General features: G+C 46.6%; 1 protein-coding gene across 2 annotated transcripts in view; it reads left to right on the forward strand.

Moving 5' to 3' along the window:
• Positions 1-1,732: 1,732 nt before the first annotated feature.
• The window catches only part of ZNF609 (zinc finger protein 609), a 74,865-nt gene continuing 62,559 nt past the window's right edge, over positions 1,733-14,038 (forward strand). For both annotated transcript variants that reach the window (XM_044279535.1, XM_044279536.1), the window contains exon 1: positions 1,733-1,944. The gene's annotated coding sequence lies outside the window, so the exon portion shown is untranslated. The remainder of the gene's footprint in view (positions 1,945-14,038) is intronic.

A 14,038-nucleotide genomic window follows, 5' to 3' on the forward strand; every position in this document is an offset into this window, starting at 1 on the left:
ACGGTCTGGGGGTGATATCCTCCATTGTATGCATATTTTGCTGGGGTCAGTCGATTACTGTGGTCGGGCTGCTCCCCCCTAATTAAAGACACGCCACTGTGTCAGGGGCTGAGCAGCTCCTCCAGAATTGCCACTAGATTTTTTTGTTTTTTGGTTTCTACCGCACTTTATGAGCCTGGCGCTGCGGCGATTGCTCAAAAGATTTACGATATACCAGTTTGATTACCATTAACAGGAATACAGTTGACACTGCGCAGGTCTCAAACTGATTATTTGGGAATAACCCAGCATCAACAAATACTATAAACTCCAGACTTGATAAGAACTATATGTGGACAGATAATACACCAATTGCCGGATTTTTTGGACTATTCTTTCTTTTATCTTTATTTCATTTGTAAGTTTTGTACATTTTGCATATTTTTAACGGATATCAGTTTATACTATATTTGTGTCTACATTTACTAATAATTATATATTTTAACTATATCGAGCTGCCACACAACTATCAGATATTTGTGCGCCACCCAAAACAGCGTCTTTTATCATATATAACATAGCAACAGACAAGTCAATAGAACGAGAGGAATGAGGGCCCTGATCGCAAGAGCTTACAATCTATGAGGAGATAGGGGTGACACAAAAGGTAGAAGTGCTTGTTTTGTATGATGGTCCAGCCATCTTGGGAGAATAGGGCAGCAGATAAAAAGCTGCATGAGTTGGTCAACAGCCAATATATGAAGTGCTTCTTGGGGCAGTGGACAGTTTGGTAGACGGATCAGGTTCAGGAAATGATTAATGGGCTATATATGGAGAGGAGTTAGATCAGGGATGCGATAGGCTACCTAAAGAGATGTGTTTTTAGGGAGCGCTTACAACTGTGTATGTTGTGATGTAACCTGATTTCTTGGGGTAGGGCACTCCAGAGAACGGGTGCAGCTCAAGAGAAGTTTTGGAGCCAGGAGTTCAGATTATGGTGGAAGTCAATCGCATCTCAATAGCTGAACGGAGAGCACAGACAAGGTGGCAGGCATAGCTGAGGGAGGAGATGTAGGGGTGCAGCACTGTGAAGAGTTTTGTGGGTGAGAATGAGCAGTTTAAATGGGATTTTTATACTGTATGGGCAACCAGTTCAGTGACTGGCACAGGGTGGAGGCATCATAATAGAAGATAGACAGATAGGTGACCCTAGATTGGAAAGGGGAAAGTCTGGAGGGAGGGGGGGGGGGGGGCAATTAATAGTGATTTACAGTAACTGAGACTGGAACGGACCAGGGCGACCATGTTGTTTCCATAGTGAGAAGGTGGCGGTTCTAGAGATGCAGGTGAGAGATAGACTATCGGGGCAGCGGGCATGCCGGAAGTGCCGCACACTGAGGTGGAGATATCGGTAGATGGAGAAAACACAGGTCATTTCTGAACGCTGCAGTTCCAGATAGAGAGAGATGGTAGAGACAGCAATCAGTGGTGTACAGCTGGGTGTCCTCAGCGTAGAGATAGGAGAGGACCACACAGCTCGGAGGACCGGTTCCGCCCGCTGAGCCCCATGAGAAGACCGCACGCTCCGCTCCGCCCCGCCATTGCTCTGGGAGGCAGAGATGCGCCGAGGTTGCGGCCTGGCGCTGACATCCCTGGGAAATAATGACGTCGGCTGTTGGCGCCCTCCCCTGGGCGGGTCGGGTGAGGTATCGCGGGAAGGGGTGTGGAGCCCGGTCGGATCAGTGGGCGTGTCTCCGGCCGCGCCGGAAGCGCAGTCCTCCTCTCGGTCCGAATCTGATTGCGGCCTGTGTGGACGGTGAAGCCTGGAGCTGGAGTAAAGTCTGCGCGGACACGGTGCGGGGGGAGGGACACGGGATGGGGGGGAGCCTTGGCCCCGTATGACCCGTTCCCGGGGGAAGTGTGCGGGATAGGACAAGATGGAGGACACTTGAGGCCACAGTGGGGGTGAGTGCGATCTCTGGGACTGGAGCTGCGGGGTGTTACATTGTGTGCTCTGACTACTACGGGCACCGCCGCCTGCACGATGGGCAGCTGCAGTCAACTTTGTTATGGCAGAGGGTGGCCCCTTGTGTCACTCACTGCAGCCCTCAGCATGTATGTGCCAGGTGCCCAGAACATGTCCGAGGAGCTGGCAGTGCCAGGCTGAATGGTTGTACACAAAGCCCAGCACACACCTGCTGCCATGCTTCACCAGCATGTGGATTGTGATTTCAGATTGATGCCAGTGTATGACACCTCCTCCATCAGGAAGGCACTCATGATATGGCAGTGGGGTAGTGCCACATCCGCCTGATGCCCCCCCTGACCCCTACGTAGATGGGGTACAGCATGGCGGAGCGGAAGCTGCTGCGTTCCCTGCGTGGAGCTTCAGGAGTGGAGTACCCCTTTAAGCTGGTGCCTATTGCTGCATGTATGGCAGGGGGATCTGGGTTTTATGTTTACACCCCCCATTGAAATGAATGGAGACGTTCTGCTTCACATCGCTGACACTGTTTAGCCCCATGGGGGCAATCTTTATGTGACTAATGAGAGAAGGCACCCATAGGAAACGACAGCACAGCTTTTACTTCTTGGGGTACATGTGGTGTAAACGGGGCGGACAATTCGCAGCGTTTACGGCAGCGCAGTGGGTGAGGCGTTCACAAATGTCACCCCATATGCTGTGTTCATTTTCCGCACATACCTTGACCTGCGGCGTGGATTTAAAATCCAGAGCATGTCAGTTTATGTTGCCGGTATCTGCCATGGATTTCACCCTTTGGCAATGCAGGGGTGAAATCTGCGACAAACCCGCAGCATTTCTATACAGATTTTCACAAGAAAAGATGGACCTGCCACACGTGGCTGTGCCCTACGGGTCCATTCACACGTCCGTATGTGCTTTGCAGATCTGCTAAACACGGACACAGGCAATGTGCGTAACGCATTTTGTGGACTGCACATCGCCGGCACTCTCATAGAAAATGCCTTTTTTTTTTGTCTGCAATGGCGGACCAGAATAGGACATGTTCTGTTTTTTTGCGGATCTGAAAATGCGGATGTGGACAGCACATTCCGGCCCCATTGAAAATGAATAGATCCGCACCTGTTCCGCAAAATTGCAGAACGGATGCGGACCCGTTTTGCGGACGAGTGAATGGACCCTAATTGTGCTCCTCAAAAGTGGAATCTGCGCAATGATTGGTGACTGTGGGTGGCAAGGGTACTCTTCATAGTTTATATGTCAGTGTCTGGAGAGGATAGGTCAGTTAGTATGTGATTGGTGGGGGCCTGATGCCCCCCCCTCCCCCGATCAGCCGTTTGAAGAGGCTGAACTGCGCCATTGAGCGGCTTACTAAGCACAGTGCCGTACATTGTATAGCGGCAGTGTTTGGTATCGCAGCTCAGCCACGTGACCAATGAACGTGACTTCATATGGCCTAGGAAGAGGCAGCCTCTTAGACAGCTGATAGGGGTGCCAGGGATTGGACCCCCACCAATCTAAGGCTCCATTCACACGTCCGTATAATGGGGCTGCATCCGTTCTGCAAATTGCGGAAAGGGTGCGGACCCGTTCATTCTCTATGGGAACGGAATGGATGCGGAGAGCACACTATGAGCACCCACATTTCCGGTGCGCGCCCCTGAACTTCCGGTCTGCGGCTCCAGAATAAAAAAAGAACATGTCCTATTCTTGTCCGCAATTGTAGACAAGAATAGGCATTTCTGTGGGGGCTGCCGGTCGGGTGTATTGGGGATCCGCAATGCACTACGGACGTCTGAATGGAGCCTAACACAGATGACCTACCTTGAAGATAGGTCATCAGTATTTAACACTCGGGAAACCCCTTTAATGCACACTGATAATCAGAATGAGGGCTTTTGCAATTTATTTCAAAGTCGGGCATATATATACCCAGTACTTCTCATCTTTTCACTTACCGGTACCATTTTGATATAAGAATATATTTAGGAAAATAAACCATTCGGATGTTATTTGAGTCTATTTTATAATAGTCCTAAATAGCCCAATTATTTGTACCGATATGAACAGTTCTGCCCATACTCAATGCATGACAGTCCTCAAATATTCCTAATGTGAAGTCACTGTGTTCTGTATAGACCTGCTACATAGAAATCAATGTATATTGCTTGTCTTCATGGTGGTGGATTAGTGCACTCACTGCCCATCTGCCATCTCCTCCTGGACAAGCTTTGTAGAGGGAATACAAAGCAAAGTTCCTTTACTGTGAGCACAATATGCTGAGTTCACGGTGCCCGTCAATCTGAATGGGCACCTGACCACAATACAGAGCTCAGTGACTGTGTGGGTACCATAGATGTAGTGACGAAGGTTCAGCGTCGCCCCGGCTTTACACCCTGATATTCCGGCAGACGTGACCTTCTTTCTGCCTTGTGACAGCCGCATTTTAGACTCTCCTATGAAAGGCCTCTCGTGACTGTTGTGTAAACGAATATCACAAAATATTTTCTAGGCGTAGTATCAATTCTGATGGCGTTGCGTTTCCTGTTTTTTGTGTGTTTTGAGCTATTTAGCATTACTTTATCTCTATTTGCAGTCAATTAGGGTACAACTACACGGTGATGTGTCACATAATGGGCAATGATGTCACAATGCGACAGTTGCAAAAATAGTTTTGCATAGTTTAGTGTCCCGTGTAGCCGTACCCTTAGGCTTCACTTTGTTGGGGGCCTCTGTCGCAAATTCCCTGAAAAATACCAGACAATGCTGTCAAAATGATGGAAAACTCTCCTGTCTGCCGTTCTACATCATATCCAGCAATGCCGTTATTTTCGTTTTTGGTAATAGAATAGAAAAAACGGAAATAGCAGTGCAGGTGTGAGTGTAACGAGTCTTACTACCTGACAGTTTGCTATGATCTGATGTGTATGGCAGTATTTTTTTCAGGTTGGGATGCTGGACATGGAAGGCTACTTTCACACTGCCGTTTTGGCTTTCCGTTTGTGTGATCCGTTCAGGGCTCTCACAAGCGGTCCAAAACGGATCAGTTTTCATTCTAATGCATTCTGAATGGATAAGGATCCAAATTGAGCCAAACGGATCCATCCTGACACACAATGTAAGTCAATGGGGACGGATCCGTTTTCACTGACACAATCTGGCACAATAGAAAACTGATCCATCTTGGCTATGTTAAAGATAATACAAACGGATCCGTTCTGAACAGATGCAGACGGTTGTATTGTCTGAACAGATCCGTCTGTGTAGATTCATGACGGATCCGCACAAAAAGCGAGTGTGAAAGTAGCCTAAGGGTGCTTTCACACTTGCGGCAGAGGATGCCGGCAGGCAGTTCCGTTGCCAGAACTGCCTGCCGGAGCCGCCAAACTGGACGCAAACTGATGGCATTTGTCAGACGAATCCGGATGCAGATCCGTCTGACAAATGCATTATAATACCGGATCCATCTCTCCGGTGTCATCCGGAAAAAACGGATCCGGTATTAATTTGCTTTGCATTTTTAAAAGTCTGCGCATGTGCAGACCAGAAAGCCGCATCTGTTTTTCCAGAACACTTAATGCCGTATCCGGCACTAATACACTTCAATGTAAATTAATGCTGGATCCGGCATTCTGGCAACTGTTCAGTATTTTTGGCCGGAGAGAGAACTGTAGCACGCTGTTGTATTTTCTCCGTCCAAAAAACGTAAGAGGGACTGAACTGATGCATCCTGAACGGATTGCTCTCCATTCAGAATGCATTAGGATAAAACTGATCAGTTCTTTTCCGGTATAGAGCCCCTGTGACAGAACTCAACACTGGTAGGTACCCTGAGGCATACTAATGAATGGCCTGTTTGCTTTGGATATTGTCGTCATGGGATGCCTGTCACCTCTAGTACTGATGTTTGGTGTAGTGATGAGTGTCATGGTGCCTTAGCTTTTCTACTTAGCCAGAAAACCTCCGGATTTTACATTAATAAAAGCATGTCTTTGTACCGCCATGTGGTGCTCTCAGTGCATGGAGGGTGAAGCATGTATTTTGTAAGGATGCAGCGGTGTGTTTATTATGTAGCGTTCTGCCTATTTGTCTGTATTATAAGTAATGATAATCTGGTGGTGGGTGGGGGTACGTAATGCTTCCGCAGGGTGTCGGTGGGGCGCCGTGTTCGCTTGTCCGGGATGTAGCAGTGGTAGATCTGTTGGTAAACACAAGAATGAAAGTTTTGTTTTTCCGTGACTCATTTCCTTTCGTCCTATAGCCGGGTCTGTGCTCGTCATCGCGGTGCGTGGGCACAAGCCCAGTGTCTGATATTGGTGGAGGGCACATAACCTGCAAGTCCCTCACTATCACAGGGATTAAACGTGGGAATCGGCGCCCCCCATCCCCCACTCCTGATTTGTCTAGGCTCTCCTCTCTTTCATCCTAAGCATCTGCAGTAGTAGATTGAGTTACAACAATAATACTGCTATCAAAGAGGCTGCAGCTGCCCCAGCCCCCGCGCCCCACGCTGGTTCCTTTCTTCGTGTCCCCCTCTTCTGTCTTTTTCCTTTCTTCCATTCATGTTCCTCTCCCTGTTTTTCCTTGCACCTCGTCCTCCATGGCACACCTCCCCCCTCGCTCCGTACACAGCCCTCTCTCTTTTTGTCAGCACCCTCCATCCTATATTTATGTGCGGAGGGTTTCTGGGCTGGTGGGTGATTCAAGGACGTGAGGGAAGTGCAGCCGGTGTACAGACGTGCCAGGCTTCTTTGTGTACACCAGGCCTGGGTATAGGGCGATGGAATAATCTTTTGTTCTGTGTCTGCTGTTAGCATTGTACCCACTGTTGACACTGTTTTTGATAATAAATAACCTTCTGACGTGTGCGGTACTCCCTCCGTCCAGGGTGTAACTGTGATGTAGGGTGTCATGGTGAAATGCTCGACCCATTAGCTAATGCATACAGCACATGTTTCCTGAATGTAGTTATTGTATGTCTGCTCTGTGTGTTTTCTCAGGGCTGAAATGTTTACATGTGAAAATCACTAAGCAATTCTAAAAGCTTGGTGCTTGCTATTCACTTAAAGGGACTGTCTACTTTCCACCCATGTAGTGTTTAAATTCCTTGCTTGAAAATGTCATGTAGTGGGGGGTGTTTTGTTGCAAAGACGTTCACGATAACCAAAAAGCAATTAGTTAAGGCTACTTTCACACTTGCGGCAGTGTGATCCGGCAAGCAGTTCCGTCGTCGGAACTGCCTGCCAGATCCGCCGATCTGGATGTGACTGAAAGCATTTTTGAGACGCATCTGGATGCGGCTCTGTCTTAGGCTCCATTCACATGTCCGCAATGTGTTTTGCGGATCCGCTAAACACGGAAAGCGGCAATGTGTGTTCCGCATTTTGCAGCCGAACATTGCCGGCACTAATAGAATATGCCTAGTTGTGCTGCCCCATAAGAATGAATGGGTCCGCAATTCCGTTCCGCAAAATGCGGAACACAATTGCGGATGTGTGAATGGAGCCTTACAAATGCATTGCGAGAACGGATCCGTCTCTTCGCTTGTCATGCGGACAGACGGATCCGTCTTGTATCTTTTTTTTTTTCCACATTTTTACCGGTCTGTGCATGCGCAGACCAGAAGGACGGATCCGGGATTCCGGTATTTTGAATGCCGGATTCGACACAAATACATTCCTATGGGGAAACATGCCGGATCTGGCGTTCAGGCAAGTCTTCAGCTTTTTTCGCCGGAGATAAAACCGTAGCATGCTGCGGTTTTCTCTTTTGCCTGATCAGTGAAAATGACTGAACTGAAGACATCCTGAACGGATTGCTCTCCATTCAGAATGCATGGGGATATGCCTGATCAGTTCTTTTACGGTATAGAGCCCCTAGGACGGAACTCGGTGCCGGAAAAGAAAAACGCTTGTGTGAAAGTACCCTAAAGGGGGTTTATCCCCTGGAAATATTATAGATGAATGCAGCGAACATGTGAAATTAATTAGCGGTACAAATGTGTTTAATACATAGTTCCTGATTGGTACCAGTGGTAGTACCCCACCAGATCAGCACTGTGCACAAATATCTCCCGATGACGTGGCTTATTGAAGGATCTCTATGCTGCTTCTCGTCCAGGACCACAGTGCCTTACAGCTAGTGGAGGGTCATGTGTTGCTGCCTGCCCAAAAAAACTAGAAAAACACGAGAGAAGACTTTTTAAACAGGATTATTTGCTTTATATTCTTATATAGAGGTGTTTTATCTCACAGTGCTGACTTTCCATGATGTCTGTAAAGTCCGTTACACAATTTCTGTGGCCCTGCCAAAAGCCGATACACGTGGCTTGATAGAGAGAAGTGATTGGCACAGGTCATCTGCAGTGGGATGATGACATGACAGAACAGATTGGTCTCTGTTCCCTACAATAGTCACACTGTCCCTTTAGTCTTGATAAATATGGCTAACCAAAGATCCTCATACACATTAGGCTTCGTTCACATCACCGTTCAGCCTTTCCGTTCTCCTGTTCCGTTTAGGAGCAGTAGAACAGAAAGGATGGATTCGGCACATAACTGAGCCGAACGGAACCTAAGGCCCCTATAGACCAGGCATGCTCAACCTGTGGCCCTCCAGCTGTTGCAAAACTACAACTCCCAGCATGCCCAAACAGCCTACAGCTGGGCATTGTAGGAGTTGTGGTTTTACAACAGCTGGAGGGCCGCAGGTTGGGCATGCCTGCTATAGACTATAATGCGGTCCGTTAGGTTTCTGCTCAGAGGAAGATTTCTGAAGCGGAGACAAAAGTCCTCCATGCACTAATTTTGTCTCCGCTGCAAAATCATCTGAGCGGAAACCTAACGGACCGCATTATAGTCTATCGGGTCCTTAGCTTCCGTTTGGCTCAGTAATGTGCCGAATCCTTCCTTCCCGTTCTCTTGCTCCTAAACAGAGCAGGAGAACGGAAAGGCTGAACGCTGATGTCAATGAAGCCTGAGTGTATTGTCGGTCGAACCTTCCAAAAACGGTAAATAGGGCTGCAACGATTAATCGACTTTATCGATAATATTCGTTAACGGGATTCATTGTCAACGAATCCCGTTATCGAATAATCGCCGATTCGTTGCTATGCGTGCGGTTAACTTTAAATCAGCACATCTTTATTTTACCGTACAATGTAGCTCCAGTAACAGGCAGAGCGGGCGGCGGCGTAATGTCACTTACTCATGTGATGCGCCTGCTCCGCCTGAGTCATTTATAAAGTGGGCAGAGCAGGCGCGTCACGTGAGTGACGTTACACTGCCGCCCACTCTGCCTGTTACAGGAGCTTCATTGTATTTGATTTTGTAAAGTATTAAAGATCAATTCATAGTGCTAATTTAAAGGTTAAAGGGAACCTGTCACTGGGATTTTGTATATAGAGCTGAGGACATGGGTTGCTAGATGGCCGCTAGGGACAGGACTCATCTCAGGTTAGTTTGCATATGTATCAAATTGTTTTTTTACACAATAAAAGCACACAGAGCTATGGGGACTGGGTATTGCGGATGTGCTAGCGGCGATCTAGCAACTCATGTCCTCAGCTCTATGCACAAAATCCTGGTGACAGGTTCCCTTTAAGTAAAAGTTACTGCAGGGTAACTGTTAAGGAATACTCTTCAGATATTGCTGTGAGCGGCGGCGCCGGTGTATTCGGACTCGGGGGAGATCTGTGGATGACACGTATAGCATAAGATGCTATATAGTGTCATCCACAGATCCCCCCCCCCCCCCCATAGCAGTCTCATCCACAGATCCCTCTCCCCATAGCAGTGCCATCCACAGATTCCCCCCCCCCCCCCCATAGCAGTCTCATCCACAGATCCCCCTCACCATAGCAGTGCCATCCACAGATCCCCCATAAAAGCGTGTCATCCACAGATCCCCCCTCTATCTTGCTTGTCTATCCCAAGTATATCCACACCATCGGAATGCCTCTTCTCTGCTACAGGCAACATAGTGTGTAAGAAGAGAGCTAGCCTCAGACCTGACCATGTGGACATGTTGTCTTTTTTACATTGTAATGCAAAATTTTTATAATTATGTAACTCCTAAATTTGTTTTAATATGGCCTTTAAACATAATTTTTAAACTAAAATTAAATAAACCCCTTTTTTTTTGTCATTTTGGTGTTTTTTCCCGATTAATCGATGAAATTATCGACAACTAATCGATTATTCAAAGAATCGTTGGCTGCAGCCCTAACGGTAAGTTTGGCTGTCAGTAATGCGTATGGGGTTCTCCTGACAAAGGATGTTGGGGATAAGAAGGATTGGCGTCAAAATTCATTTTTACCTAAACCTGGAGTAGAGATGAGCGAAGCGACTTCAGATGCTATATCCGAAGCCGCTTTGCTTAATTTTTTTTTATAATGCTGTACGGAGTAGGGATCGACCGATTATCGGTTTTACCGATATTAGCGTCCGATATTCAGGATTTTGAACGTTATCGGTATCGACATCTATTTTGCCGATATTCTGATAACTTAGCGCTCTGTGTTCCCTCAACAGCACAGGGGAGAAGGAAGCAGTGTCTCCCTCCCCCTGTGCCTCTGCCACCAATGAGAAGAGGGGAGGGGAGGGGCTGTGACCACTTCGCTACCAATGAAGATAACTCTCTCATGAATTCATATACACAAAGCGGGAGCTGGCTGCAGAATCACATAGCCGGCTCCCGACCTCTATAAAAGTAGCTGCGATCTGCGGTATTTAACCCATCTTCATTGGTGGCGCAGTGCACCCCCCCCCCCCCCAAGCCCCCCAGTATTAATCATTGGTGGCAGTGGCAGGGTCCCCTGTCCCCTCCATAGTGGCAGTTCCGATCAGAGCCCCAGCAGTGTAATCCTGGGGCTCCGATCGGTTACCATGGCAGCCAGGACGCTATTGAAGCCTTGGCTGTCATAGTCTGCTCCCTGCTGCTGTGTGCTCTATCGGGGTGAATAGGACAAAGGTTCTAGTCCCTAAGGGGGCTAATAGTTAGTAAAAAAAAAAAATATAATAAACACACCAAAATATTAATTATAAATGGGGAAAAAAAAAAAACTACACGTTAACAATAAACATATTCATTTTCAGCAGATTTGTGTAGGATTTCTTTTTTTTTTTCAAAAATGAAAATTCACAGAATATCGGTATAAATTATCGGCTATCTGCCTGAAAGTTCAGATTATCTGTATCGGCCCTAAAAAATGAATATTGGTCGATCCCTAGTATGGAGAATGTCTGCCTCCAATGAGGCGAAGTCCGTTATTCACAAAGTCACGTGAGAATTTGTTGCATAACTTCGGTACTTGATTATTACAGTGAAAAAACTCTTCAAAACTTAGAACCAAACTCTGCTTTGGTTCCAAGTGGTACCTTGGAACCGAAGCAGAGTTCGGTTCCAAGGTTTTTCACTGTAATAATCAATTACCGAAGTTATTCAATGAAGTCGCACGCGACTCTATGCAGGAGATAAACTGCTACCAGGAGTGTCTGACAGCGGCTTTACCCTCTCACCTCATTGAATACTCATACATGTTTGGCCTGAAAGGTGGTCGTACACATTAGTCTAAAGTTAACCCAAACTGACAATTTCAACCAAGCCAATTAAACTTTGGCTGAGATTTACCAATGAACGATCGGTTTAGCGGACTGATGACAGTCTCAAAAGAAGTTGGCCACGTTTGGTACTTTTGTCCCATGTAAGATCTTTCTTCGAAAGAACGTTCCCAGAAAGATCTTTTGTCCATGGTTTCATTGAACCTGTATAGCCAGTTTGAAGAACTTACACCAACAGATCATCAGACCAATATCTGTCCAATCAGACAATAGTTGGTATGTATAACAAAAGATCTGTGTGTGTGTGATTGGCCATCTGACCAATGATTGGTCAGATAATCTGCTGGTGTAAATGCACCCTAAGAATCCATTCACACGTCTGCAATTTCGTTCCGCATTTTGCGGAACGGAATTGCGGACCAATTCATTTCTATGGGGCAGCACTATGTGCTGCCCGGACACGGAATTGCGGATCTGCACTTCCGGGTCAGCACTTCCGTTCCGCAAAAAAATAGAACATGTCCTATTCTTGTCCGCAATTGCGGGCAAGAACAGGCATATTCTATTAGTGCCGGCAATGTGCGGTCCACAAAATGCGGTGCACACATTGACGCTGTCCGTGTTTTGGGGATCCGCAAAACACGTTGTGGACATGTGAATGGAGCCTAATATGTGTGGCCACCTAAAGACCTGGGGCGTTTAATTAAAGTGTCTACCAGCTGTGTCTTGAGCATTCCTAAGATCTGCTTTCCTGATAAACAGACAGATCTTCAGAAAGGAATATTTTTGCTCCAGACACCAAAATTGCTTTCCCCAAGGTCACAAGGAGCTGACCTAGTAATTAAACTATTTGTCCTGTAAGCAGCTTCTAAATGCCTGGACTCTTCAGTACACATTTGCCCAAGTAGGGCCAAGCCTTCTGTCTGCCTGGTCTTTTCTTTTGGTCTGACCCCTTCCTCACCCTTCCGGAAGTACGATTCAGGCCACTGGGTCAAAGATTCTGTGTCGTCTTTCATAAGCAAGTGACCATCTGGCATGGAAAAGCAGCTCTAGAGTTAACAGCTTAAGTGCTGGAGCTAAGTGGCAGTGCCACCTCAAAGCTAGTTAAATACGGTATATGATTAAGGGCTCATTCAGACGACCCTATGTTTGTGTCCGCATCCGTTATGCAATTTTGCGGAATGGATGTGGACCCATTTATTTCAATGGGGCTCCAAAAGATGCAGAAAGCAACACTGTGTGCTGTCCGCATCCGTACTTCCATTGCGCGGCCCTGCAGAAAGATAGAACATGTCCTATTCTTGTCCGCGATTGCGGACAAGAATAGGCTTTTTATCATAGAGCTGCCCGTTCTGTTTTGCAAATACAGATACGGGCATCTGAATGAGCCCTAAATCACATTAGATCCTGTCAGATGGGAATGTTAAGGAAAGCCTTACTGGTACCTTCTTCTCCACCGTTTCCATGAATGTTTCTGCTCTACATTACTACGGTTAGACAGAATGTATAAAGGCAGTGTTTAGGGTCAGACTGGGTGCCTTCACACGCGGTAGAATTTTCTGCGGCTGTAAATCGGGTCCATTCATTTGAATGGGGTGGCAAGCACACATGGATTTCTGTAAGCCCGTTTGGGTGAATGGAGCAATATCTGCCACATGTGAATGCATACTTTCTCTGCTGACATACCTCTAGAATTTTTGTAGAAAGATTGCATGTTTTTTTTTGTTGTTGTGATTTTTGCTTTCTTGTGTGTATCTTAAAACTCGTTCTGACCAAGGCCTCCTGACACTGGTGACCTTCTTGTGTGGCGTGACGTTCAGCAGAGCTCTTCAGGTAACACATGATGTTTGCCACAAAGGTGTTTCTTAGACTCCTCTTCATAGAAAAATTGCTGAAAATACCCATTGGTTTAGGGTGCTGAAAATTCACACACATGGCGGTGGTCGGTTTGTCAAAATATACACAGCGTCAGAGCCATGCCAACTTCATGAGAACAAATAAAAAAAATAACCAAATCTCTAATGTGAAGCCAGCACTTTTTGTGCACAATGGGGCAGATAAATCAAAGTGGTCTTTGTCACCAATAGCAACCAATCACAGTTCAGCCTACATTATTCAAGAGCAAATTATAAAATGAAAGCTGTGCTGTGATTGGTTGCTATGGACGACAGATGGGGGGATGATTTATCAAACTTGGTTTCAAAGGAAAACTAGCTTAGTTGCCTGTGGCAACCAGTCAGATTTCACTTTTCAGAACTCCTTTGGAAAATAAAAGGTGGAATCTGGTTGCTGTGGGCAACTAAGCCCGTTTTCCTACGCACCAGTTTTGATAAATTCCCCCCCAGTTTATTTTAGAAAGTGTTGATGAATAAAGCCAATAATTTACAATCTGTAGAATCTAAAGGGGTTTTCAGAGATTTTGATACAGATGACCTATCCTTTGGGCTGAGCCTGATACCAAGCACATCAGCTATGCAATGTGCGATACTGTACCTGTAAGCTGCGAGGAGGCTGC

This window comes from Bufo gargarizans, chromosome 2 (genome assembly GCF_014858855.1).
Source record: "Bufo gargarizans isolate SCDJY-AF-19 chromosome 2, ASM1485885v1, whole genome shotgun sequence".
NCBI lineage: Eukaryota > Metazoa > Chordata > Amphibia > Anura > Bufonidae > Bufo > Bufo gargarizans.